Consider the following 25,942-nt stretch of genomic DNA (forward strand, 5'->3'; position numbering starts at 1 on the left):
CAATTAAACTTGAGAGGGGAAAAGAATCTTGCCCCAAGTTTACTGATTGTTACCTAATACTCGGACTTGCTTTGATTCTTGATTATTTGGCTTTGTGTCTCAGAAACAGGAAATAAGACATCATTGATTATCCATTAGAATGTTCCTCAGTACAGTATACCTCCTAATTAAACACACACTGCTGTGTGCTGCCATTTTTCCTCTTCTGCCTTATTAAAGAGACTTCAAACGGCTTTTGTATACAACTGGCATTGCTTTGCCAAAGACATTCATCAATGTTAATATGCTTTTTTTCTAAATCACATATTTAGAGGTTGCATGATTAACAAATGGAACACATTGGCAGTTATTTGTATTCAACCTACTTGGTAGAGGCTTACAAATGGAAAACAAAATCACCATAGGAAAGGTTGAAAAAATATTTCCCCGCCAATTGGTCACTGTCATTTAGGGAAAATTTTTGCACCTAAAATTGTTGTCATTAGCTTACTTTTAAAATTTTGCTATTGGAAGACACTTTGAAATTATTTGCTTTTGTTTATTTATTTGATTTCCATAAGTAATGATTGACTTACATTATTGAAGTATTGGATCAGAATAGAAATTGTAGAATATCAATTACTTTGGTCATCAGTAGTCAGGTAATTACCTAAAAACTACTCTAATTACTAAATAACAACAACCAAAATTTGCTAAACTTTTTCTGGTTACAGAAGCACCTTACATAAACTTCTTTATTTAATTTCTATCAGTTTTAAGGTTTAGAATTAGTTTGGCGTTTGTGCTGTATAAAACTAATCAGGATATATGCCACTCATTAAGTGTTTCTATAGTGTATATTAAAATAATTTTTATGGATTTTTTTAAGGGATCAATAGTAAACTCTAATTTTTTAATCAATGAAATGTACACACAAACATATAGGGAAGCTTTATGCCTTTCAAAAGATACATTTCCATTATTCTGGTAAATTTCAGGTGTCAGACTCATTTAAAAAACAGTTGCTTCTAAGCTTATTCATACTGCCTAAGTCATGATTCGATAAATTTACCTGAAATTCATTTTCTATCAGCAGGTTTCTTGTTTTGTTTTATTTGCTCAGCATCAGAAAATTAGAAAAATGACAATTGGAAAAATTAATCATTCAAAGTTAAGATCTCTGTTCTCTTTTCTCATCAGTGACCACGTGTAAACTCCCCACACGACAACGGAAGCCAAGTCTCCCACAAATGAGGGAGACTATTTCAAGAACTTGGCTTTGTAGGACGGATAGTCTAACTATGTTCTCTAAGAACTAGAAAATGCTTACATTCTCAGTACTTGAAAACATGTATGTGCCGTGTGTGTGTGTGTGTGTGCAAATTTTGGATTTTATTTACAATAGCAAATGCAAATTTATTTACTCTAAGTTGAATCTCACTGAAATGAAAATGAAAAGGCAATACTATTCCTTTAATATGGTTCACTAACCTTGTTCACACCGTCACTGATGCTCGGTAGGGGTTTGCCGACCCCAGTTCTTCTCAACCCTTGATGATTATGGAGGATTTAATTATAATTGAAAATGTGAAAAAAAGAGACTAGATCTAATCCAAAAATCAATTTTGCATAGAATTTAATAAGAGATAAAAGCTCAAAATTCTATAACTAACAAATGAAAAATATCAACACTGGGAAAAAGGAGTTCAGTTCCCAGCATCAAGCCCTGTACCTGTGTGGATGCCTCCTGGCCTCCCCTCTTTCATCAGCTGCATGACAAAGGCATCGGTCTCACACTGAGCCATGGTAAATACATTATGAAATAAAGGCGGACCATGGGAGACAAAGCCGGCGGTTTCTTCCTCTCTTGTTTTAGGCAGAGCTTTCCTAGCTAGTGTGTAGGCTCCTCTGCCTGTGACTGCTGTGACGTGTGGGTGACAGCCCTCGGTGGTCACCCATAATGGTAAAACAGCTCAGGAACCATTTGTTTCTCAGAGAGTTCTCTACCTGCCTTGCACACCAACAGACAATGCGTGAGGTTTCTCACATCTTGTTGATTGGCTTCCAGGCCTGCCATAGTGGCGTGCCTGCTGTCTGCTTTAACTCATAGTATGAACTTCCTGATACAATCGTTGAAAAAAATTAACACACTTCCAGTGTGGCACGTGTTTCCATTTTGATTTTGTACTTTTAATGAACACATACTATTTGGACCTATGGATGGGGTACAGAGTGATGACGCAATATGTACACAGCTTGTCCTGCGCACATCAGGGTCATTACATTTTGATCACCTTGAACGTGCATCCTTTTCATGAGTTGGGAACCTCTGGACTCTTCCAGCTATTTTTATCCACTTTGCTCTCAGGATGCAGTAAGCCAGGCCTTGAGCAAATTGACTTCTTGCTTGTTTTTTTAAACATGGACAGTGGTGAAATATCATGGTTGATGACATGGTGCCTGGTTGACTCAAAAGAAAAAAGCCAGTGCTAACGTGTTAAATGATGAAAGTAGAAATCACAGATGTGTCCTACATACAGAACTGACTTTTCCGTGAGGACACCATTAGGATTTTGTTATTAACAACAACTTGAAGGTTCCTCAAGCAGGTCCCCTCACCAGGTTCTACTGCAGGTTCGTAAGCAGTGCCTCCGCCCAGGGTGCTGGCTCTCCCAAGGGAGGAGCCCCTGGCAGATGTGCCTGGGCGTCTGACTCCTCGCACTGTTTGGGGCACGCCAGGGAAAGTGTAGCTGTGTTGAGGAAAAGTAGCAGCAGATCATTTACTTGAAAACACGACCTTCTAATGTAAACATAAGGCGTGAAAAAATAAAAGTGGATCTTAAATGTGGTTTAATCAGTCGGGCGAGAGATGTCCAATGAAGCTGCCAGACGGATTTGGAGGGGGGCTGTCACTTCAGCCATCAGGTTTACAGCTCCAGGAGCGAGATTAGCACCATGTGAAGGCAAAAACTCGGGCAACATTTCCCGTGTCGGAGATGGCTGTAAATTTTGACAATTTGGTAAATTATTTTTGTTGCGGCCATGGTGGTTTGAGAAACATGACTTGTAAGCTTGTGGTCTGTTGAGTTGTCTTTTCCATGGCACCGAGAGAGATGATATCCTTGCAACAGAAAGCAGCAACCCACGCTGAAACGTTGGTAAACAGATTTTCCCGTCTTCTTCACATGTCATTTCGTCCAGTGCTTTCAAGGAGAAAATCACCACTTTTTCCCATACCTCAGCTAAAAGTTCTTTTCCAAAGACACACTAAGGATTTTTGATGGAGGGAGTTATGATAACCATTATGTCATAGTTATTAAAAAGTTCTTCTGCCATTTGAATTCCCATTGCATTGTGCGTTTTGCTTCTAGAGAAATTTTGAGTATAAGTTTCCAAAAGCCCTTGGCCTGTTGTAGATGATTAAGTAAATACTGGGGAATTTAAGTAACTTGGTGTGCAATTGGTACTAATACTCTTAGCATTGCGTCTTAGCATTGCAAGACACACCAGATCCTAATTCTCTTTTGAAACAAATGTTTACTGGGCATTTAAAGAATTGCAATTGACAGGGAATAGTCAGGAAACCTTTAAAAAGAATGGAAACTTTTATTGTTCTGTTTCAGTAGTATTTTTAAAAAATTGAAGATCAAAGGAAAAAAAATATTGTCTTGGGAAAAAAATGGTTGAGTGTTTTTCTCTCTCCTCTCTCTCTCCTCCTACCTTCCTCCTTCCCTTTCTCTTTTTTCCTTACTCCTTTCCTCTCTCTCTCTCTCTCTTTCTCTCGCTCTCACTCTCTCGCTCTCTTGCTCTCTCTCTCCCTTCTCCCTCCCTTTCCTTCTTTTTCCTTTCTTCATCTCCTTTGAATTCCTCATGTTTGTTACTGGGAATGGCATGAAGTCGTGCGTAAACATGAATATTATCCACTTTATTTCCTGTTAATTATCCAGGGAAGCATCAGCTTCAACTCTCCCCCATTTCATGCCTGAAGCACAACTGTGTTCCTTTTGTTTCTCTACATGTTTCATCCCATCTGCTGGAAGTCTCCAAAGTCAATATTTATCACATTTATAGATTTTGAATCACTAGGGGGAAAAAAATCACATCTGGAGGAAAATACTCTTTACTGATGGTTTTGAAGTTTAAAAGTGTGCTCTTTGCAATGTTAATTACATCTTTTGGAATGAAAATATTGCGGCTTGCATTATTTTTGAATGAAAACAATTTAAAAAAGAAAACTTGGTGTTTTCAAAGTTTTCCATTTTCCCCAAACCTCTCTATAATTGCCTTGTCATGATTATCATTTTCTTTTCACTGTTGCTTTCCATGGAGGCCCCAGGAAAGAGTTACTAAAAATTAAATTTCATGCTTGCGTGTGTTTCTGTGATCTGCAGCGTGTATGATCTCTGAGTGGAAAACTTCTCTAAAAATAAATGGATTACCCTTTTTACTACACTGTCTGATGTCTCTTCAAGAGATAGCGGTGCTTGCCTGTGATCTCTAACCCAGCACAATTGAAATGACAGGCGTTGAAATGGGGACCTCATGGTGGCGCCCTCTGCCTTTGCCGGCCCCTTCGGCAGCAGCCAGCCGTCCAAGCTCAGAGCAGCCCTTCTCAAACTTGATGCAAGCCCGGGGCCACTGGGAAAGGGTGGCCAAGGTCTCCACTGGCCCCCACAGCCCACCAGTGGGGGCGTCTGAAAAATACTGGCTGAAAACCAGGATCTTATTCTGTAAGGACGCCTTTCCACCGAGATTCATGCCCTGCAAAGAAAGATCTGTCTTCATAGCCGCTGAAGGGTTGGATTGGAAAGCATGGATTCTGTTCTTGAAACAAAGCAATCAAAAATGTTTCAGATAACGCTAAAAGCCTCGGAATCCTGAAAATGCGCCCATGGACCCGGCTGGAAGCGCCTCTCTCCCCTTCGCGAGGAAGCACAGCCCCCGTTGGCAACCGAGGAGTATTCGACCTTTTATCAACTGCTCTGCAAATATCATCATTGCTTAGTTTGTAAAAGACGAATGTGTTCCCTCTAACAGAACTGTCTTTCCAGGGTGCGGCTCCCGACAATAACGCTTGTTTTCCTAGCGGGCTTGGGATTGTTGCTGCTTTTTTTTTCTTCTTTTTCTTTTTAAGACTACTGAATCTGTCTACGAGATTGCACTTTGAGGCAATCCAAAGAATTTTAATCAACAGCCAGTGAGGAAGCCAAGGTCTCCAGCATAAATAAAATTGTGACAAAGTAACAGATCTCAAAAACATTAACCAGGTGGGATTTTCTAATATTTGACACTTCAGAGGTGAACTGGTTTTTTTAAACATACATTTCTTAAGCAAATGCTAAAAATACATCTCCTATTATTTTCTTGAGATAACTGCTCCTATATTAATTAGGTAACACCAACAAACAATAGAGTTTGGCTTTCCTGTCCTCCCAGCAATCAACAAGTACGAACTTCCTTTTCAAAGAAATACCAGGAATCACTGGTATCGCTAAAGGGTCTGTTCTTTCAAAAAGGGCGAGTTAGCAGGAATGGTGAAGAGACTAAGCTTAGAACCCTGGCCAGTCCCATGACGTGAGAACTTATCTGTCGTTCTCTATAACCGTGAAAGGAAACAAAGCAGTTAATAGCATTGTTGAATTCTAAACCAACATCCCAGCTAGGAAAGAAAATCGGGCCACACTGCCCAAAGGTATGAAGACTGCCTGCCTTCCTTTATGGCTCTTGGAATTCTAATAAGCTTACAACCACAGGTGAAGCTGGCACCGCTGTCTCTCTCTGAGCCAGCCCACACGCCTCAAAAACAAACATATATAGTTACTCCTGCGCCACCGTGGGAACGCACCATGAAACCAACAGAAAGCAAAGTAATAAACATGTCATACAATAAGCATATGCTATGATGTGGTAGCTTCAGGTTTTCAATAGCTAAGCTTTATTACAATAACCACAACATGCACAGCTTTGGGGAACAGAACAATGAGGTCAACATGGAGGCCAAAGGGATCCATCAGTCAAACGGTCTTTTCAAAACGCACTTATCAGCGTTGAGCTAGAGTTAAGCTCTTTGCACCAGAAACTCGTTCATCCAAGGAGCTGCCCAGGTAGAAATAAAACTAGCCAGGCTGAACGAGTATTTTTGATAGGTCACAGAAGTTCTGTGAGTAGATTCTTTGCAATTAATATAGGAAAATACACATTTTAATTAATGAGGGGTGTAATTAGGCTGTAGCAGAACCCACGTAGTATGTCACCAACGCCTAAAAATCAGGAGAACGTGTATTTCCCAAGAGGCTCCACGTGTCCCTTATGGAGACCAGGCAATGGTTCTTCTATGTGATTGTTATTGGTGGGCTTCACATATGACATCTAGAAGATATTTTAAATCTTTTAAACAAAATGCCAGTAAAGTCCTCAAGTTACCTCTGTGTTATTGTTAGTTTTTTTGTTTGTTTGTTTGTTTGTTTTTGACAGGCAGAGTGGACAGTGAGAGAGAGAGACGGAGAGAAAGGTCTTCCTTTGCCGTTGGTTCACCCTCCAATGGCTGCCGCGGTTGGCGCGCTGCGGCCGGCACACCACGCAGATCCGATGGCAGGAGCCAGGTGCTTCTCCTGGTCTCCCATGCGGGTGCAGGGCCCAAGCACTTGGGCCATCCTCCACTGCACTCCCTGGCCACAGCAGAGAGCTGGCCTGGAAGAGGGGCAACCGGGACAGGATCGGTGCCCCGACCGGGACTAGAACCCGGTGTGCCGGCGCCGCAAGGCGGAGGATTAGCCTAGTGAGCCGTGGCGCCGGCCTTATTGTTAGTTTTAAATATTCAGCAATTCTCAAAAAAATTTTAACCCTTTACTCATTTCTTTGAGTTTAGAAATGTAATGTCACCATACTAGAATTATTTTGCTAAACCAGGTGTGGTGGCTAGGGACAGAGACGTTGTTTCCTCTTTTCTTGTAGAATCAGATACCTGATGCATGGTACCCAGTAAATATTTGTTCAGCTTGGCAATTAAGATACCCGTGTGGGGTTGTGCTGTGGGGTAACGGGTAAAGCCGCCACCTGCAGTGCTGGCATCCCATATGGGAACCGGTTTGAGTCCGGGCTGCTCCACTTATGATCCAGCTCCCTGCTGTGGCCTGGGAAAGCAGTGGAAGATGGCCCACATGCTTGGGCCCCTGCACCCATGTGGGAGAACCAGAGGAAGCTCCTGGCTCCTGGCTTTGGCTCAACCAGCTCTGGCCATTTTGGGGAGTGAACCAGTGGATGGAAGACCTCTCTCTCTCTCTCTCTCTCTCTCTCTGCCTCTCCTTCTCTCTGTGTGTAATCTGACTTTCAAATAAATAAACACATCTTAAAAAAAAAAAAAAAGACACCTGTGTTTCATAGCAGAGTGCCTGGGTTCAAGACCAGCTTCGGGCTCTTCAACTTCCGGCTAACGCAGACCCTGGGAGGCAGCAGCGATGGGTCGATGGGTCGGTGATTGGGTTCCTGCCACCCTCAGGACAGACCTGGGTGGTGTTCCGGACTCCCAGCCTTGGTTTGCACAGACCCTATCTCTTTGAGCCTTTGGGAAGTGAACCAGCAAATGGAATCTTTCTCTCTCCTTGTCTCTCTCTGTCTCTGTCTGTCTGCCTCTCTTTCTCTCTGCCTATTAAATAAATAAATAAATTTTAAAAAAAAACAAATCTTTTGAAAATAAGTCTTTGCTGAAGGGAGGACTGAATGACTGATCTGTGAAGTTTGGAGGCGGCATAGGATGCGGTTATGTTAACTATGTGAAAAGCTATGATTATGGTTATCACGGTAACAACAGAGGGTGCCTTTGATGCTTGTCTTTCCCTGAATGTGAGCGAGCCACTCCCCCCTCCAAACATTGTTGCCTATGGCAGAAGAAGCCACTCACTCATCTCTGACTTGGACAACTTTCCGTCTCCAAACCCAAAGTGTCTCCAAAACATCCTGAAATGCATCCTGATGAGGGAGCAAACCTTAGGCGATGCATTGAGTCCACAGGATTGCTGCTTCGGCGCCCGCCTGTAATGTATTTGTTTTGTGCGCAACTGCGAAGCACAGTTTCACCTGTGATCTGCAGGATTCAAGTGCTGTATGTCTGAAGTCCAGGAGCTTCCCCTGGAATGTGATGTCCCATAAGCTGTGCACTAGCCTGTAGGTAGACTGGAAGTTTGCCAGCAAAAAATTAGCCTCTGCCAGACAACTAGAGGAGAATTAAGGATTTTTTTTTTTTTACAGATTCATGCTATTACTAAATCTTAGCACTGAAATATGTCTAATCTTGCATTTTTCTGTAAAGCAGAAAAACATACATTGCAAGAGGCAAGAATTCATTCTCTTGATGAAAATATTTAACATTTGCAGTCAGGGCAGAAGACAGAGAGAGAGAGAGAGAGAGAGAGGGAGAGAGAGAGAGAGTTCATCAGCAAGTATTTATAGCAAGATCCACTGTGCCCAGACCCGTGCAAGGACATTCAAAACAGAGGAAAATAAGGATCCAACTTACGTGACACACAGTGAATCAAGGAAGTAATGACAGTGTGCATTTGCAAGCATACACAGACACACACACAAATTAAGAGAGAAGAATTAAAAACAACACATGAATAATAATAATTGCAAGATGGCAAGATTAAAAGCTTATATAGAAATCCATGAGTACAAAGTGCCTTCCGAGCATGGGATTCGTCAGGAAAAGCTCTCTGAAGTAGTGGGATTTGAGCAGAGCTTGTTAAATGCAATATTTCATGTCGCCTTTCATTCAACAAATAGTTGTGAAGTGCCTCTGTGGGTTGGGTCCTGGGTTAGCTAAAGCCTGGGCTGTCCAGACGAATAGGACAAGAGGACAAGGGCAGGTTCCTGAGTGTTCCTCTTCATTTTTTTTTTTTTTTTTTGACAGGCAGAGTGGACAGTGAGAGAGAGACAGAGAGAAAGATCTTCCTTTACCGTTGGTTCACCCTCCAATGGCTGCTGCGGCCGACACACCGTGCTGATCCGAAGCCAGGAGCCAGGTGCTTCTCCTGGTCTCCCATGGGGTGCATTTTGACCCCAGCACATGCTATGCTCTCCAGCATGCTAAAGTTTTTAGTTAAATATTCCCAGAGCTAGAGACTGCTGTTGACCCTCTGTGTGCTGCAAGAGCAGGGATAATGAAAAGTAATGGATGCTACTGCCTAGGGCATGTCCTTGCAGCCAACATGGCACAGCCACCCCAACATTCTGAACCAAAAGGAGCTGAGCCAAGGTCACAAGCACTCATGTACTTCTAGAACTCAGCCAGCAATGTGGTCTGTCCTGTCGAAGTGTATCCCAACCATTTAGCGTCCATTTTGCTTATCAGAACTGCTTTATTCAGCCTTTCAAGAAAGGGGGGCTGGCGCCTTGACTCAGTAGGCTAATCCTCCACCTGCAGTGCCAGCACACCAGGTTCTAGTCCTGGTTGCCCCTCTTCCAGGCCAGCTCTCTGCTATGGCCCGGGAAGGCGGTGGAGGATGGGCCAAGTGCTTGGGCCCTGCACCCACATGGGAGACCAGGAGAAGCACCTGGCTCCTGGCTTCGGATCAGTGTGGTGCCCCTGCCACAGGGGTCATAGGAGGGTGAACCAACGGAAAAGGAAGACCTTTCTCTCTGTCTCTCTCACTGTTCACTCTGCCTGTCAATCAATCAATCAATAAATAAATAAAAAAGAAAGAAAGAAAGGGGTGGTTGTTACAGAGCCACAGATCTTAAAGTTCCCTTGAAATCGTCACGGATGTTCTCCATCTCTGGTACTTATGGTGCTGCGTGAAAAGATTTTTAAATTTTTTCATGGAATACGTGTTTTGGGTTTGGTTCGGGTTTTTCTTTGTTTTAGCTTCTCTAATTACTGCACCTGAAAATGAAGTTTGACCGGTGCACTGAGATGAACCTCTTCCCTCTGCCCCTCCCCTCATGACCACTACGACCCCCCGGCCGGATTTCTCTGGTCCTCACCCTCCTGGTCTATTGCGATTGCACCCGCTGTCTCCCAAGGGTTCTGGCCTCGCTCTGTGGTTGCGTCTCCTGTGTTTCCCCGAATCCACGCGCTCGGTCTGGACCTCACTGTCTTCTCTCTCGAACATGCTTGCATCCCTCCTCGCCCCGACCCGGTCCGTGTTCCCAGCTCCCAGACTGCCAGCCGAGCGGCACAGGATCTCTCAGGTTTCCTTCTGCTCCTCCCCCACTTCTTTCCCAGTCTCTGCGGATCTCTTCTGCCACTCGGGCCCTGAACGTGTTTGCCAGCCTTCTCGTTCTGACGTCTCCTCCCTCATCTTCCCAGGTGGTCTCCCACGGTGAGCGCTCTCAAATCTCTCTCTTCAGCCCAGCTCCTCAAATCAACGTGTCCAAAACTGCACTCATGTCTGCTTCAGAGTCAGCCACCCCTCACTCCCCCATGCTGCCTCTGCTGTCTTCAGTGGGTGGCACGTGTCCACTTGGCCATCCACTACCGAAATCGGGGGCGCCCTTGATCCTTTCCTCTCCCGCCTGCCCCACGCTTTGTCAGTCCTGACAACCTGACCTCCTTAATGTCTCTGGGCATAACCTTATCTCCATACCATCACCATGGCCTTATTGCCGGCCCTCAAAATTTTCATCTGCATTTCCAAGATGCCCTCTTGGTTAATGTGTGTAACAGCCCCATTTTCCAGAAGAAAAAACTGGAGCAGAGTGGTGTTGCTTGTGATGACACTGGTTGGGACCAGTTCTAGAATTCTTGTTTTCACATTATTTATTTATTGGAGAGAAAGAGACAGAGAGAGAGAAGGAGAGAGAGAGAGAGAGCGAGCGAGCTTCCATCTGCTGACTCACTCCCCAAATACCTGTAACAGCTGAGGCTGGGCTGGGCCGAAGCCAAGAACCAGAAACTCAATCCAGGTCTCCTGGGTGGGAGACAGAAGCCCAAATCCTTGAGCCATCCCAGCTACCTTGCAGGGTCTACATTAGGAGGAAACTGGAGTCAGGAGCCGACCTGGGAATCAGACCCTGGCCCTTCAATGTGGGACATGATGTCTTAGCCACTAGGTTGAACACCCACCCCAAGGCCCCTTACCCCTAAGCCCAGTTTACTACTCCTCTGCTTTGGGAGGGTGAAAGAGACAGTTGACATGTTTTGTTTGTTGTCTACTGAACGTGTGGGCAGGACACTCACACCATCACACCCCAGGGGCCCTTGCTGGAACTTGGAGCCTCAGGGCCGTGTGGAATGGGAATCTGCCCTGCACCAGGCGATCGGGTGCTTGTGAGGTCCTGCCCTGGCTTGGCTGTGTCCGTGCACTGGAGCAAGCCCGATCCTTGTCTTCATTTTCCCGTTCGTTCGTTTCTTGCCACGTGGACTTACCTGTGGTTAGAGGTAAAAGACAGAGGCACGTGGCAATGCATCTTTCCAAGGCAGCTCCAGCTAGCCTTGGAGACCAGGAGGAGAGGAGCAGGAACTGGGGCCGCAGCTGTGTGACCTGAAGACTGTTTGCTCCCTCTGGGGAGCCAGCTCCACGCCCGGCCATGTTTTCTACCAGTGCTGGCAGGGGCAGGTATGAACCGAGGCGTTTCTACAAGGCTGGCTAATGCGAGGGGAAGCACAGCCCCTCCCCTAGGTTTATTACACTGCCCGATGGCGGAGTCGTGCTCATTTGTAGTCATGAAAACCAGAGGTGGAGAATCACCAAGGCTCCGTGCACAGTGCGTTGGCAATAGATGCAATCAGAAGACCCAGGAATTCCTCACTCTTCGTCCCTGGCTTTAGCAACGGGACCACACACACGAAATCATCTTTTGTACTGATTATTGAGTCCTCCTTACAGAAATCTTGCCCTGGGAATCTCTTGTCTCTCTCTCTCTCTCCGAGGCCACGTATGGGGAGGAAATACTGAATGCCACCTCACCAGCTCACTCACGCAGGGAGAAGATTTGCGTTCTGTATTCACCCCGACATCTGTAGTCTGTGTGACTCTTCTTTGGTTGCTTCAGAACCACATCCAAAGACTGCCATTGTCTTACAGCTTATATAAGAAAATCCTTATCTCGGCTTTACAATTAACACAGAAGCGCTAAGTGGCAATATTAATGAGTTTGGGGAGAGAACCAGAAGTCTGGGGAAAATGTGAATGAATCTCTCTTTTTTTTTAAAGACAGGCTTAGTGAAATTTATACCACTGAATCCAATCCCATTAAGACGGGTTGTTAAAAAAAATAAAGTTTCCACGCGGCTAAGCTGCTTTGATGTGGTCGCCGGTCTCTGCGTGCTGCGTGTGTGTCTGGGATGCCAGCATTCCAAATCAAGCTCGTGCAAAGGTAGACCCGGATCTGCTGTCTGCTCTCTGGAGTCTTCCGAGAGACGCACCTGCCAGCTCACTCACTCTCTCTCTCTCTGGCTACGACAGCCCGCAGCCTCCGGATGGGGAAAAAAGGTGATGGTGAATGGAACACAGCTTCTGAAAACCCGGGACTCCACACCACCAAGAGTGGTAGGCGGGGACCCACGATGCTGACCCCACTTGCCAAAACAGAGGTAGGATTCGCTTTGTGGGGTCTTGAGAATTCCTTCTGTAGTAAAGGAGAAGAATTTAATGAACGCTTGTCTTACAGCAGCCAGAGGCTGACCACGGAGCGTGGGGCGAGAGTCCTCCTCGGGCTCCCCTCAGGCTCCCTGTTCCCTGCCTGGTCCACTCACTGGGCCTCCCTCAAAACCTCCCAGTCCCTTGTCTGCCCACTGAAGTGGCTGACTTCTTTAACCTTTGACCTAAATTGTGCTAGAACTTTCATCTCGAGGAAGCCCAGTTTTGTACATTAAGCCCCTGAGGACTTCAAAAGCCCCTGGGATTCCTGTCCCATTCTGTAGCCAGAATCTTAGTCCTCTTGTCTCTGACGAGCAAAGAAAGAAGGTGGAAGCTGCTGGCCCAGGTGAGCAACTGGACCAGAACCTGCTGGCCCAGGTGAGGAACTGGGCCAGAGCCAGGGTAGCTGCAGCCCCTGCCACATTTCAGTAGAAACAAGTGGGAGATTCCCCCAAGCTCTCCGGAACTCTGAAATGTGAGTTCTTTTTTTTAATTCACAGCATGCTGGTGACCATCGTTTAAGAAAGGCTTGTTTCTGGCTGGCGCCGTGGCTTAACAGGCTAATCCTCCGCCTTGCAGCGCCGGCACACTGGGTTCTAGTCCCGGTTGGGGCGCCGGATTCTATCCCGGTTGCCCCTCTTCCAGGCCAGCTGTCTGCTATGGCCCGGGAGTGCAGTGGAGGATGGCCCAAGTCCTTGGGCCCTGCACCCGCATGGGAGACCAGGAGAAGCACCTGGCTCCTGGCTTCGGATCAGCGCGATGCGCCGGCTGCAGCGGCCATTGGAGGGTGAACCAACAGCAAAAAGGAAGACCTTTCTCTCTGTCTCTCTCTCTCTCTCTCACTATCCACTCTGCCTGTCCAAAAAAAAAAAAAAAAAAAAAAAAAGGCTCATTTCTGACTCCATGAACATACATATGGACATTTTAATTTTTTAATTTTTTAAAATATTTTATTTATTTGAGAGGTAGAGTTACAGTCAGAGGAAGAGACAGAGAGAAAGGTCTTCCTTCCATTAGTTCACTCTCCAAAAGGCTGCAATGGCAGGAGCTGCGCTGATCTGAAGCCAGAAGCCAGGTGTTTCTTCCTAGTCTCCCATGTGGGTGCAGGGACCCAAGGACTTGGGCCATCCTCTACTGCCTTCCCGGGCCACAGCAGAGAGCTGGATTGGAAGAGGAGCAACCGGGACTAGAACCGGTGCCCATATGGGATGCCAGCGCTGCAGGCAGAGGATTAACCCCCTATGCCACGGCACCAGCACATACGGGCATTTTAAAGGATGCCAGGGTAACAGGTTAACAGGGTATGGTCTGGACTTAGAAAGTTTGGAAGCGCTAATACCCGCAGTGGCTGTGGACGCGCTGGCACGTGGAGCCATTATGGCTGCTTTGGTGGGCTTGCCCTCCTGGTCCCCCACTGAACTCCCAGAGGGCTCCCTTTTAACCCCAGGCAATCCAGGGGAGGAGATGCCTCTTGGAGAATTTTCGAAGGGCAACGTCCGTCTGAGAAGACGCATCGCAGATTAAAACCCAGACGCAATCAGATAACCACAGAGAAATTAGTAGACCTGGAAAGGTTGCACCGTCTGTGGCAGGCGACCGCCTGCCTCTGCACCTTGACAAAGCAGGTTCTCCTGCAAGGTTGAGATCAAAGTCCCAAACTAACTTTGCTTTATCTTTGTGACTTTTGGGACTTGCTCTTTAAAAAAATAATTTACATGAATTTTATTTGTCCTGTCATTTAAAAGAACAGAGGCTGCCAAGACACTGTCATTCCTTCTACCCAACTCCTGCCCCCTTCCCACGGCTGTCATTGTGTCTCAAGTGTATTTGTCTCTGGAATGTTCTTCCTTTATTGCCTTTTGTGGGCCCTGTCTTGCTCTGGCATTTTTACTGTGGTAGACACATTGCTATATTACAGTAGGCCAAAGGTCACGTATACAGCCATCAATTCTGAGAATGATTTTTTGGTTAATAAAACTAATTTTCCCTCGCTGAGGGCCGCTTGCTGTGAGAAGGATTTACATTTGCCAGATTGTAATTTCTAGAAAGGGACAGAATGCCAACCGCTACACTATAATTTATGATGCTCTACCAGTGGGCTGGAACCAGATGCTCCTTGGGAAGCACGCGGATTCTGAAGGCAGCAGGAAAGTCCAGGTTGCTGGTTATGGGAGCCGGTGAAGTGGACGTGCGTCTTGGGAGGTGTGATAAATGCTGTGTTCCTCCTGGCCCAGACAAGCCCTGGGCAGAGAACGCAGGGGTAGATGGTTCAAGACCACGATTTGGAGCCACCCGTGTGTGGAATGGAAAACTCTTCATCATATGCAGTGACTTCAGACTTCATTGACTCCCCCTAGCCAGGGCTTTCTCCTCCATAGAACGGGCACACAAGAGCATCGGCCTTCTAGGTGTGTATGGAGGATGATGTAGGGCGTGCACAGGGGGCCAGCATTGTGGCTCAGCAGGTTAACCCACCGCTAGGCACTCAGGCATCCTGTATCAGAGTTCAAGTCCCCGCCACTCCACTTCCAATCCAGCTCCCTGTTCATGCATCTGGGAAGGCAGCGGAAGATGGCCCAAGTCCCTGAGCCCCTGTCATGAACCTGGAAGACCCAGACGGAGTTCTGCCTTCTGGGCTTTGACCTGGCCATGGCCCCGCCCCAGCCGTTGTGGCCTCCTGGGGAGTGAGCCAGCAAATGGATGATCTCCCTCTCTTTTTCCCTCTTTCTCTTTGTGACTCTGCCTTTCAAGTAAATAAATAAATCTTTTTTGTTAAAATGGAGTATGCACAAAAAGTGTTGAGCTCTACAAACGTGTGTCCCCCAGACTGACCACGTGTCCTGCCCTGAAGGCCCCAGATTCCCAAGGGCTTGAGACAATGAGTGGCGGCTTCTGTTCGTGCTTAAGCCCACTGTGGGCTAGCGGAATGAAGCCCATGGTGGCTGCTCACAGAGGTCATTCAGGGATCCAGGGAATGGCGCGGCCACCCTCTCGGACACAGGGGAAGAAAACTCTAGGGATTTTATTCCAGAAATGGAAGGCTCGGCACAGAAGTGACACCTATCACTTCTTGTCAAACTCACCAGGAAGAAACAGCGGCCAGCAGCAAAAAGCCAGAAATAGTCAGTGAATGGCACTAATGGCCGCCACAGCATGTTTCATACATGTGTGCGTATAGGTGAAATATATGGGAAAAGACTTCAGAAAATGCATGTACAGCTGGAAGTAAAAGATGAGTTTATTGTGGTGTAAAAGATTTGGAAATCCATGTATAGCTTTCCGTAATATGCAATTTTCATGAACTTTTTTTTGAAGATTTATTTTATTTATTTGAAAGACAGAATTACAGAGAGAGGTAGAGACAAGGAGAGAGGTCTTCCACCTGCTGGTTCATTCCCCAGATGACCGCAACGGCCAGAGCTGCGCTGATCCGAAGCCAGGAGCCAGGAGCCTCCTCTGGGTCTCCCACATGGATGCAGGGGCCCAAGCACCTGGACCATCTTCTACTGCTTTCCCAGGCTACAGCAGAGAGCGGGATCAGAAGAGGAGCAGCCATAACCCGCACCGTGGCTTACTTGGCTAATCCTCCACCTGCGGCGCCAGCAGCCCGGGGTTCTAGTCCTGGTTGGGGCACCGGGTACTAGTCCCGGTTACTCCTCTTCCAGTCCAGCTCTCTGCTGTGGCCTGGGAGGGCAGCGGAGGATGGCCCAAGTTCTTGGGTCCCTGCACCCACATAGGAGACTGGGAGGAAGCAGCTGGCTCCTGGATTCAGACTGGTGCAGCACCGGCCGTGGGGCCATTTGGGGAGTGAACCAATGGAAGGAAGACCTTTCTCTCTGTCTCTCTCTCTCACTGTCTATAACTTTACCTGTCAAATAAAAATTGAAAAAAAAAAAAAAAAAAGAGGAGTAGCCAGGACTAGAACTGGCGCCCACATGGGATGCCAACACTTCAGGCCAGGGCTTTAACCCGCTGTGCCACAGCACCTGCCCCATTTCATGAACTTTAAAAAAAAAAAAGATTTATGTCTTTATTTTGAAAGTTAGAGTTGCAGAGAGAGAGAGAGAGAGAGAGCTTCCATCTGCTGGTTCACTCCCCAGATGGCCACAGTAGCCAATGCTGAGCCAGGCCAAAGCCAGGAGCCAATAGCTTCATCCAGGTCCCCCACATGGGTGCAGGAGCCCAAACACTCGGCCATCTTCTGCTGCTTTTCCCAGGCCATTAACAGGGAGCTGGATGGGAAGCAGAGCAGTCGGGACTTGAACTTGCACCAATATGGGGTGCCAGCATCGCAGGTGGTGGCTTTATTTATTACGCCTCAGTGCCCGCCCCTTCCGTGAACTTTTTAAGACTCCTCATGCGTGTGATATGTGGAGTGAGAGAGAGCACTCAATTCCCTTGCTTTCTACAGGCGCAGCCAGGAGAGTCGCTGCAGATCAGGATCCCGTGTGGCACCCGAGCCACGTGCGGAACAACCAGACACGCTGCGGGTGGAGGAGCCACCCGCTGAGTGCCCAATTTAAGGCAACCAGTGAGATTTAAAAAGAAAATAAATAACAATGCATCGTGGCCCTGTGGAGGGAAGAGCTTCCCTGCCTCGAAATGGGAGAAGCAGGGTGGGCTCTGGCGCAGCAGGGTGGGCGTTGCTTAGGGTGCCTGCACCTCTGACCCCGCCGCTGCTGCCCATCCAGCTCCCTGCTGAGGTGCACCCTGGGAGGCAGCAGTGACGGCTCAAGTGCTTGGGTCCCTGCCACCCACCTGGGAGTCCCAGGTAGCGTTCCAGACTCCTGGCTTTGGCTTGGCTCAGCCCCAGCTGTTTGGGGCATTTGGGGAGTGAACCAGCAGAGGGAGGACCTCTCTCTGTGTGTCTCTGTGCCTCTCCTGGTCTCTCTGTTGCTTTACCTTTCAAATAACTAAAAATTAATTAAATAACTTTGAAAACAAATAAAAGGAAGAAGCCCTTTCCTCGTTCTTCCTACTCACAGCAGGGCTTGAAAGCACATGTTCCTTCAATAAACGTGTCTAGGCAGGGCCCCTAAAGTAACCAGCAAGAAAGAGAAGACCTTATCCGTCAGCCCGAATGCCAAGCGGGGTGTTGGATGGATAATGGGGAACTCAGCTGCAGCCGGGGTTGGGGCAAAATCCTCTTTCGTGTGACACAGGGCATCGAGTCTCCCATCAACTCTCCCAGCTTCAGTGTCCTCCCCTGGGAACTGGGGCCAAGATCCGGCCTGGCAGGAGGACAGGTGAGATTTTTAACCAGAACTCTGGAAGCAGGTTGTGGGGCTACAGGCATAGAGCAGAGCTCGGCGCAGACCAACCGTCCGTTCATTCATGCGGTCACTCGGTCAACGCATCGGGGTCACAGACGCTGCGTCTTGGCCCTGCATAGGCAATGTGACATTTCTTTTAGTTCTACTAATACAGTCCTTTTTAGGAACAGGATGTCCCAGATGAACTCTGACCTGGTTACGTGGTGGTGTTCACGACACAGTAAAAATACCACATGCACAGGGGCACCTGCCTCCACTTTCAGAGTATCTGTGGGCTCGTGGCCACCCGGCCACTGGGTCAGCAGTGCCACTTTGCCCACTCACCGCCAACAGGCAGTCCTGCCACGGGCTGAGCCTCTGGCACCTCTCCCAGCACAGCCACTTCCCTGGTGGCATCCGGGCCCTTTTAAAACTGGGTTTTCAGCAGAAAGAGGCTGGAGCTGGCGATTGGCCAGACCTGACTGGCGGTCTTGGTTCTGCTCCTGAGTGGCCCCATGCAACCCTCTTCACCACTCCGGCCTGGTCCTCAGTTTCATTTTGCGTAAAAGGTGGGGTCTGAATTAGGTTGGAGGTTTTCGCACTTTTTTTTTCCTCTTCAGAAGTAAAGGAAATCTTGCAGTCCCCGAGCCAAAGCAAAGAGAGGCAGAACCTCTCAGGAATGTGATCCCAAAAGCTCCTTCTGTTCCCTAAGGAACTGGAGACACTCACTTCCATGTAGAGAATCGCATACCTGGCTTAGGATAGGACAGGACACTGGGAGTCTCCCAGGCGCCCCTGTCAAACCCCAGGAGAGGGAATGCTGCCAGCACAGATGAGGTGGGGGAGGGACATCTGCCCCAAGCTGTTCCTTGGCGCCCCAGGGCTCAGGAGTGGCATGAGAGCAGCTGCCCTCAGGGTGCCTCGCCTGCAGCACCAACCCCACAGAGGCCTCAGGGGCCGGGAAGCTGTGAGCTGAGACCCTGGTGATGTCCACACACCACAGTTTTGCCTGCAGGTGGCCTTGCCCTCAACTGTAGCCCTAAAGCTATTAGTTTAGGGGGCCAATTTCATATGGGATGAAAACAAAAAGACATGGTGCTTAATTAGTGTCCAGGAGGGGGAGACTGGTTTGTGCCCCTCTGCCGGGTGCACTATCAACAGGAGCGTCTCTTCTTGGCTGTCCTGGGAGAAGCCGGTGGAGGTGCTGTGCGGATGTGAGTTGCCGACACACTGATGTTTCTGTGTACACTTGGGTTGCACCCGCCCCAGGCTTGGCAACTTCCGTGCGTTAGCTCAGCAAACCATTAGCGGTCCTCTGAGGAGGCAAGAGGTGGTTACTCTGCCTTCACCCCAACATCGCAGGTTAAGAGAGAGTTTTAGGTACACAGAATTTTTCAAATTCACCCAAGTGCAACATGGAAACCTCATTTATGTCAGACCTTGACTCTTGTCTTTCTCATTTTTCTATTATTTTTACAGGTATTTATTTATTTATTTTAAAGCCAAAGCCATTGAGAAATCTATCTTCCACCCACTGGTTCACTCCCCAAATGCCTTAAAACAACCAAGCTGGGCCAGGCTGAAGCCAGGCACTAGGAACTCCAGCTGGGTCTCCCATGTGAGTGGCAGGGGCCCAAGCACTTGGACCATCACCTGCTGCTTCCCCAGGTCATTAGCTGGAAGTGAAGCAGCGGGGACTTGGACTGGCACTCTGCTATGGGATGTTGACATTGCAGACAGTGGCTTAACCTGCTGCACCATCCTATTTTGTTTTATATTTGTTGTTAACTGATAGAGAAAAACTGTACATAGTTATGGGATATCGTGTGATCTTCTGATACTTGTGTGCATCACATAATGTTCAAATCAGGGTCAACACCTCTACCTCCTCAAACGTCTGTCATTTCTTTATGGTGGAAACCTTCAAAATGCTCCCTTCTGGCTTTTGCGGAGTTTCTGATCACGCTCTCGTCTCTCCACTCACCCTCCTCCCATTAAATCACCAGTGTGTGCATGGGGGTTGGTGGTAATTAACTTCAGGAAAAGAAGAAAGAGAAATCTGTGGAATTTTTTTTTAATAAAGATTTATTTATCTGAATGGCAGAGTGACAGAAAGGGGGAGAGAGAGAGAGAGAGAGAGAGAGAGAGAGAGAGAGAGAGAGATTTTCCATCCACTGGTTCACTCCCCAAAAGACCACAATGGCTGAGCCAGGTCAAACCTCAAAGCCTGGAACTGCATCCAGCTCTCACACATGGGTGCAGGGGCCAAGCGCTTGGGCCATCTTTTGCTGCTTTCCCAGGCACGTTAGCAGGACACTGGATCCGAAGCAGAGCAGCCAGGACTCGAACATGGGCTCGTGTGGGATGCTGGTGTTGCAGGCAGTGGCTTAACTCGCTGCTCCACACCACCAGCTCTCCGGAATTTCTTTTTTGACGCTGATTGTCCTGTGTGCACCTGTTCATGAGTTTTCCCTACTTAAACCCATCTTTGGCTTTCTAATGCCTAGGACAGAAAGTCCATCTTCCTTCGTCTTTGCTAAAACCTTTCCAATTTGCTGCATCCTGTGTGTGAGCCCTGGCTCTTACAGCTCCTCTCACCTGGAACCCCCCTTCTGTAGTCACCTGTTTGATGGGTCCATGAGTCCTGCACTCCAGTCCCTGGAGCTACAAAGGGGAGTAACCAACCCCAGGTCTTCAACCTCAGCCAGCTTCCAGTGTGGTGGGACACGCAGAGCTGGGCAGGCCGTTGGCAGACAGCTGGCAGGGAAGATGTACCCCAGATTCAGGGGTACAGACATAGGTGCAGGGAAGGCGAGTGCTTCTCCTGGAGAAATGGCCTGAACTAGAACTTGAAGGAGGAGGGGGAAGGCAGGCAAGAAGCAGAAGTGGGGAGTGACTTGCTAATGTCAAACTCTCAACAGCAGATTCCAGGTGAATGAGTGGGAGGGAGACAGAGAGGGGGCTTTGGGTCCTGTTAAAGAACTGTCGATTTTTAACTTGAGAAAATAGAGAGCCACTGGAGGGTCTCTCTCCTTAAGCAGGGAGGTGGCAGAATCACGTCCATGGCTTTGGTTAAATCAAACTGAAAAGAGTTTTGGAAAGAGGTCACCGACTTAAGCGTTGTCAGTGCTTTGAGCGAAGCTGATCCAAGGCGAGCAAATACGTAGGAAGATCATTCCCTTTCTCAAAGACATGCATCTCCCTCTCCTGTCTTTTAGAAGCCTGTGGCTCTACTGATTTGCCTTTATTTTCATTTTTAACAGGTACAATACATGAGTAACAGAAATAATTCCTTTTCCTTTTAGCTGTCGGACTTACTAACAGTAAATCACTTCGTTGGTGGCAATACTTTCCTGAGTCACAGCACGAGGGGGAATGTAGGCCAGACCTAGGTCTGCTTTAAAAACAAAAACTAGAGATCCAAATTTTAATGTAAAAATCTACTGACTTTAAAGATTGGCAAAACTCAAAACACTAGGAGTAACAGCCTTAGTAAACAGAAGTACAGGGTGGGGGCCGGCGCTGTGGTGCAGCAGGTTAATGCCCTGGCCTGAAGCGCCGGTATCCCATATGGGTGCTGGTTTGAATCCCGGCTGCTCTACTTCCGATCCAGCTCTCTGCTACAACCTGGGAAAGCAGTAGAAGATAGCCCAAGTCCTTAGGCCCCTGCACCAGCGTGGGAGACCTGGAAGAATCACCTGGCTCCTGGCTTCAGATCAGCCCAGCTCCAGCCATTGTGACCATTTGGGGAGTGAACCAGCGGATGGAAGAACTCTTTCTCTCTGTCTGCCTCTCCTTCTCTCTCTGTGTAACTCTGACTTTCAAGTAAATAAATATTTTTTTTTAAAAGTACAGGGTGGCTTTTTTTGTTAAATTTGAATATCAGAAAAATAATAATTGTTGCATAAGTATATTCCAGCTGTTGCATGAAATATATTAGAATATTTTTTTTGTCTGTCTGAAATTGCGATTTGACTGGGTTTACTGAATTTTATTTGACAACCATAAGTCAAACAAAATGCACTTGTGGGTTGCATCAGGTGTGCAGGCTATTGGTGAGCAGCCCATGGTGTACATTGGTGATTGTGGACTATCTGGGTCGTGTTGCCTTCTTATAACAAATACTTCATGTCATCACTTTTGTTACGCTGAAGTGAAATACATAGATAATGCAACACATGTACATGTAATTTTTTTTTAAATTAACCTAAAGTCTTAATTATAAAGAAGAAATAAAAAGCATTTCAGTGTTCAATTATTTTGGCAGCAGCACACTGGGGAAATCTGGGAAGACACTGCAGATGTGTGGGAGGTGTGGGTTCCAAGTTACCCAGCTTCCCTGCACCCTGGCTCTCAGAGGCCCACATTGCCCTACGGTCTTGGTGGTCACCAAAAATATCCCCCTCCTCCCCCCCCCCCACACAAGAAAATTTACAAAATGTCCCCTATGTAGGGTTCTGTCCCTTGGGATACAGATCAGTGTTGGTGAAGGGAGTGGCAGTGTGGAGGGGACAGGCAGAGAACGGGCCTCGTGCTTGCCGGGGAAGGAGGGAGCTGCCCTCTCCTAGACTGAAGCTGCCTGCGAACCATCTGGAAGTGGGGAGCAAGCAAGGCTGAGGATGCAAGCGGGGTCACTCAGATAGACGTGAGTCACGGGAGCCATTTGCATTGAAATCGATGAACACAACCTCTGGAGTCCTGGGTTCCATGGGGGATCCCAGTGCGTGCTGTGCTGCGGGGTCTATGAGCTGCATGGCCTGAGGTCAGCGACGGCTGTAGACCCTTGGGAAGTAGCAGCAGGGTCATTTCGGTGTGACTGAATCAGGAACAGATGTCTGCCAGGAAGCCTGCAGAGTCGACCCTGTGGGGTCCAGGGTCAGGGCTCTGGAGGACACCAGACTGTAGGAGGTGTGCAGCTCCGCCAGGAGGAACGCAGGAGTTTGCAGAAAGGGGGTGGGCAGCCCAGGAGAAGAGGACAGGTGAGCGGAGCAGCTCCACGGAGATGCGAATCCTACAGCAAGGACGCAGGAAGTAAGAGGACAACGTACAATCAGGAGACCAGTGGGGAACGTAGACAAGCGTGCAGACCAGTGTGTTCAAGTGCATGGCCACGAGGGAGGATAAACCCCATTACCTCTCTAGGGCCTCCTCACATGAGCTCTCCGAGTTCTCTTATCTTCTGTATCCCTCGGGATGCCTTTGTTGAGCGACAGAAAACAGAGCTCAAACTGGCACCAAAAAAAAAATCAAAGCCAGGCCGGCGCCGCGGCTCACTAGGCTAATCCTCCGCCTTGCGGCGCCGGCACACTGGGTTCTAGTCCCGGTCAGGGCACCGATCCTGTCCCAGTTGCCCCTCTTCCAGGCCAGCTCTCTGCTGTGGCCAGGGAGTGCAGTGGAGGATGGCCCAAGTGCTTGGGCCCTGCACCCCATGGGAGACCAGGAGAAGCACCTGGCTCCTGCCATCGGATCAGCGCGGTGCGCCAGCCGCAGCGCGCTACCGCGGCAGCCATTGGAGGGTGAACCAACGGCAAAAAGGAAGACCTTTCTCTCTGTCTCTCTCTCTCACTGTCCACCCTGCCTGTCAAAAAAAAAAAAAAAAAAATCAAAGCCAGCAGTGTATTCAGGCTACTTACAAATGCCCAGCAATAATGTGCACTTGGGGCGTGGTTTGAACAGGGCTGTCGACTCCCATTCTCTCACGTCCATGTGTTGGACTTTCCCTTGGATTGTTCTCTATTTTTTAAAAAAATTATTTATTTATTTATTTTAAAGATTTATTTATTTGAAAGTCAGAGTTACACAGAGAGAGAAGAGGCAGAGAGAGAGAGAGATCTTCTATCCGCTGGTTCACTCCCCAGTTGGCCGCAATGGCTGGGCTGTGCTGATCCAAAGTCAGGAGCCAGGAGCTTCCTCCAGGTCTCCCATGCAGGTGCAGGGGCCCAAGGACTTGGGCCATCTTCTGCTGCTTTCCCAGCCCATAGCAGAGAGCCGGATCAAAAGTGGAGCAGCTGGGTCTTGAACCGGTGCCTGTATGGGATGCTGGCACTTCAGGCCAGGGCGTTAACCCACTGTGCCACAGCACCGGCCCCTAAAGTTTATTTTATAAATATTTATAGAGAGCCTGTAATGCATGCTAGGCATTGTTCTCTTGGGACACAGTGGTAAAACAAAACTGTTAAAGCATACATGTGGGGCATATGTTCAAACAGGCTTATGTAATATAAGTCGTTCGATATGTGAGGGGGAGATATGAATAGTGGGGGTAGGGGGCCCCTGGGCAGAGGAGACAACCTGCACTGAGGTCCAGGAGGGGCTTCCGGCCTGAGGAGCATCAGGGAGGCCAGGGTGGCTGGGTCTGGGGTGGAATGGGTGGAGGCACAGCAGTTGGAGATGACGTCAGGAAGTGACAAAGAACGCATCACGTGAGTCCATTACCAGGGCTTTCCACCACGAAGCCTTACAGTCAAAGAGTGAATGATCCAACTGAAGGTCTCAGAAGATCTCTGTGGCTCCCACGTGCACGTGGGCTGTAGGGAGCAAGAACAGTGTTTAGGAAGCCATTCAAGGGCTTTTCCAATAATCCGGGTGAGAAGGGACTGTGGCTAGATCAGAGGGTAGCTGTGGGGGTGATGAGGTATGATGGGTTCTAGAGAGAGTCTGAACACAGGGCTAGGAGGATTTCCTGACAGACTGGATGAGGAAGATGACAGAAGTGCTGAGAACAACTCCAGGACTGCCAACCTAAGCAGTCCGTGGATAGAATGGGTTTGGAGAAGATCCAGGGTTGGGTGTTGGACGTGCTAGATTTTCAAAATCTATTAGACATCCAGGGGTGGATGTTGAGTAGGGAGGGGACCCTATGGGTGTGCATTTGGGAGAGGAGTCTAGGCTGGTGATGTGCACTTCAGAATGAAAGCATACGGATAATATTCATAGCTGTAAGACTGAATGGATCACCAAAGGTAGAAAAGAGAAGACTAGAGACCAAGCTGTAGTGCCTCGAACGCCAAGCATCTGGAGAAGAGGGAGCCACAGCAGAGGAGGACAAGAAGGAAACAGGGCAGGCTGGGGGTGGGAACGACGGGGCTTCTATCAAGCCCAAGTCCTAGATTTCCCATCTATTGGACTATTTCAGGTTCCTTTCCCCAGTCCCTCTGGCCAACGGAAAGTAATAGACCAAGTCTTTTTCTTGAGCTAATCACTCAGAAGGGGACTCATATCATGTTGAGTGGCTTACCCTTATGGGAATTCACCCTGGAACCAAGGTGGAAGGGTTAGTCCCTCCTAACCCCACTCACAGGGAAAACTGAATATCGGGAAACGAGCAATAATGTGACTCTACCATCTTCCTGTGCTCCAATGGGAACTGATCATGTGCCCTCTTGGACTGATAGTTTGATACTGATGCTATTGTTAAACAGTTGCTATCTATTCTCTGAGTCCTGGGATGGCTGTCTTCTTGAAGATAAACTGTCTTGTTCATCCTTGAGCCCCAAGATTGACACCCAGTGAAGATTTCCTGAATGAGTTAAATGTGAACACGTAAAGGTATGTAGAATTCTGATTTCTGTGGGCCCTCCTGAGTAACTCGAAACCTTAAAATTTAAAAGGAAAAAGTGGGGCCGGCGCCATGGCTCACTTGGCTAATCCTCCACCTGTGGCGCCGGCATCCCATATAGGCATCGGGCTCTAGTCCTTGTTGCTCCTCTTCCACTCCAGCTCTCTGCTTTGGCCTGGGAAGGCAGTGGAGGATGGCCCAAGTGCTTGGGCACCTGTATCCGCATGGGAACCAGGAGGAAGCACCTGGATCCTGGCTTCAGATAGGCATAGCTCCAGCCGTAGTGGCCATTTTGGGGGTGAACCAATGGAAGGACGACCTTTCTCTCTGTTTCTCTCTCTCACTGTCTAACTCTGTCAAATAAATTAAAAAAAAAGAAAAGAAAAAGTGTAAAAACCTTGGAATAGCTTTCGATCCACCTGTAACATAACCACATAGAATGCCACCTAGCTAAACTGGCTTTATGTAGGTGAAATAATAATAATAACAACAATAACAATAATTAATCAATGTGGCTCCAAGAAAAATATATTCTTAAATAGCTTTGAGTAGAGAGATCTAAAGACTTCTTTTGG

Source organism: Lepus europaeus, chromosome 11, assembly GCF_033115175.1.
Source record: "Lepus europaeus isolate LE1 chromosome 11, mLepTim1.pri, whole genome shotgun sequence".
Classification (NCBI taxonomy): domain Eukaryota; kingdom Metazoa; phylum Chordata; class Mammalia; order Lagomorpha; family Leporidae; genus Lepus; species Lepus europaeus.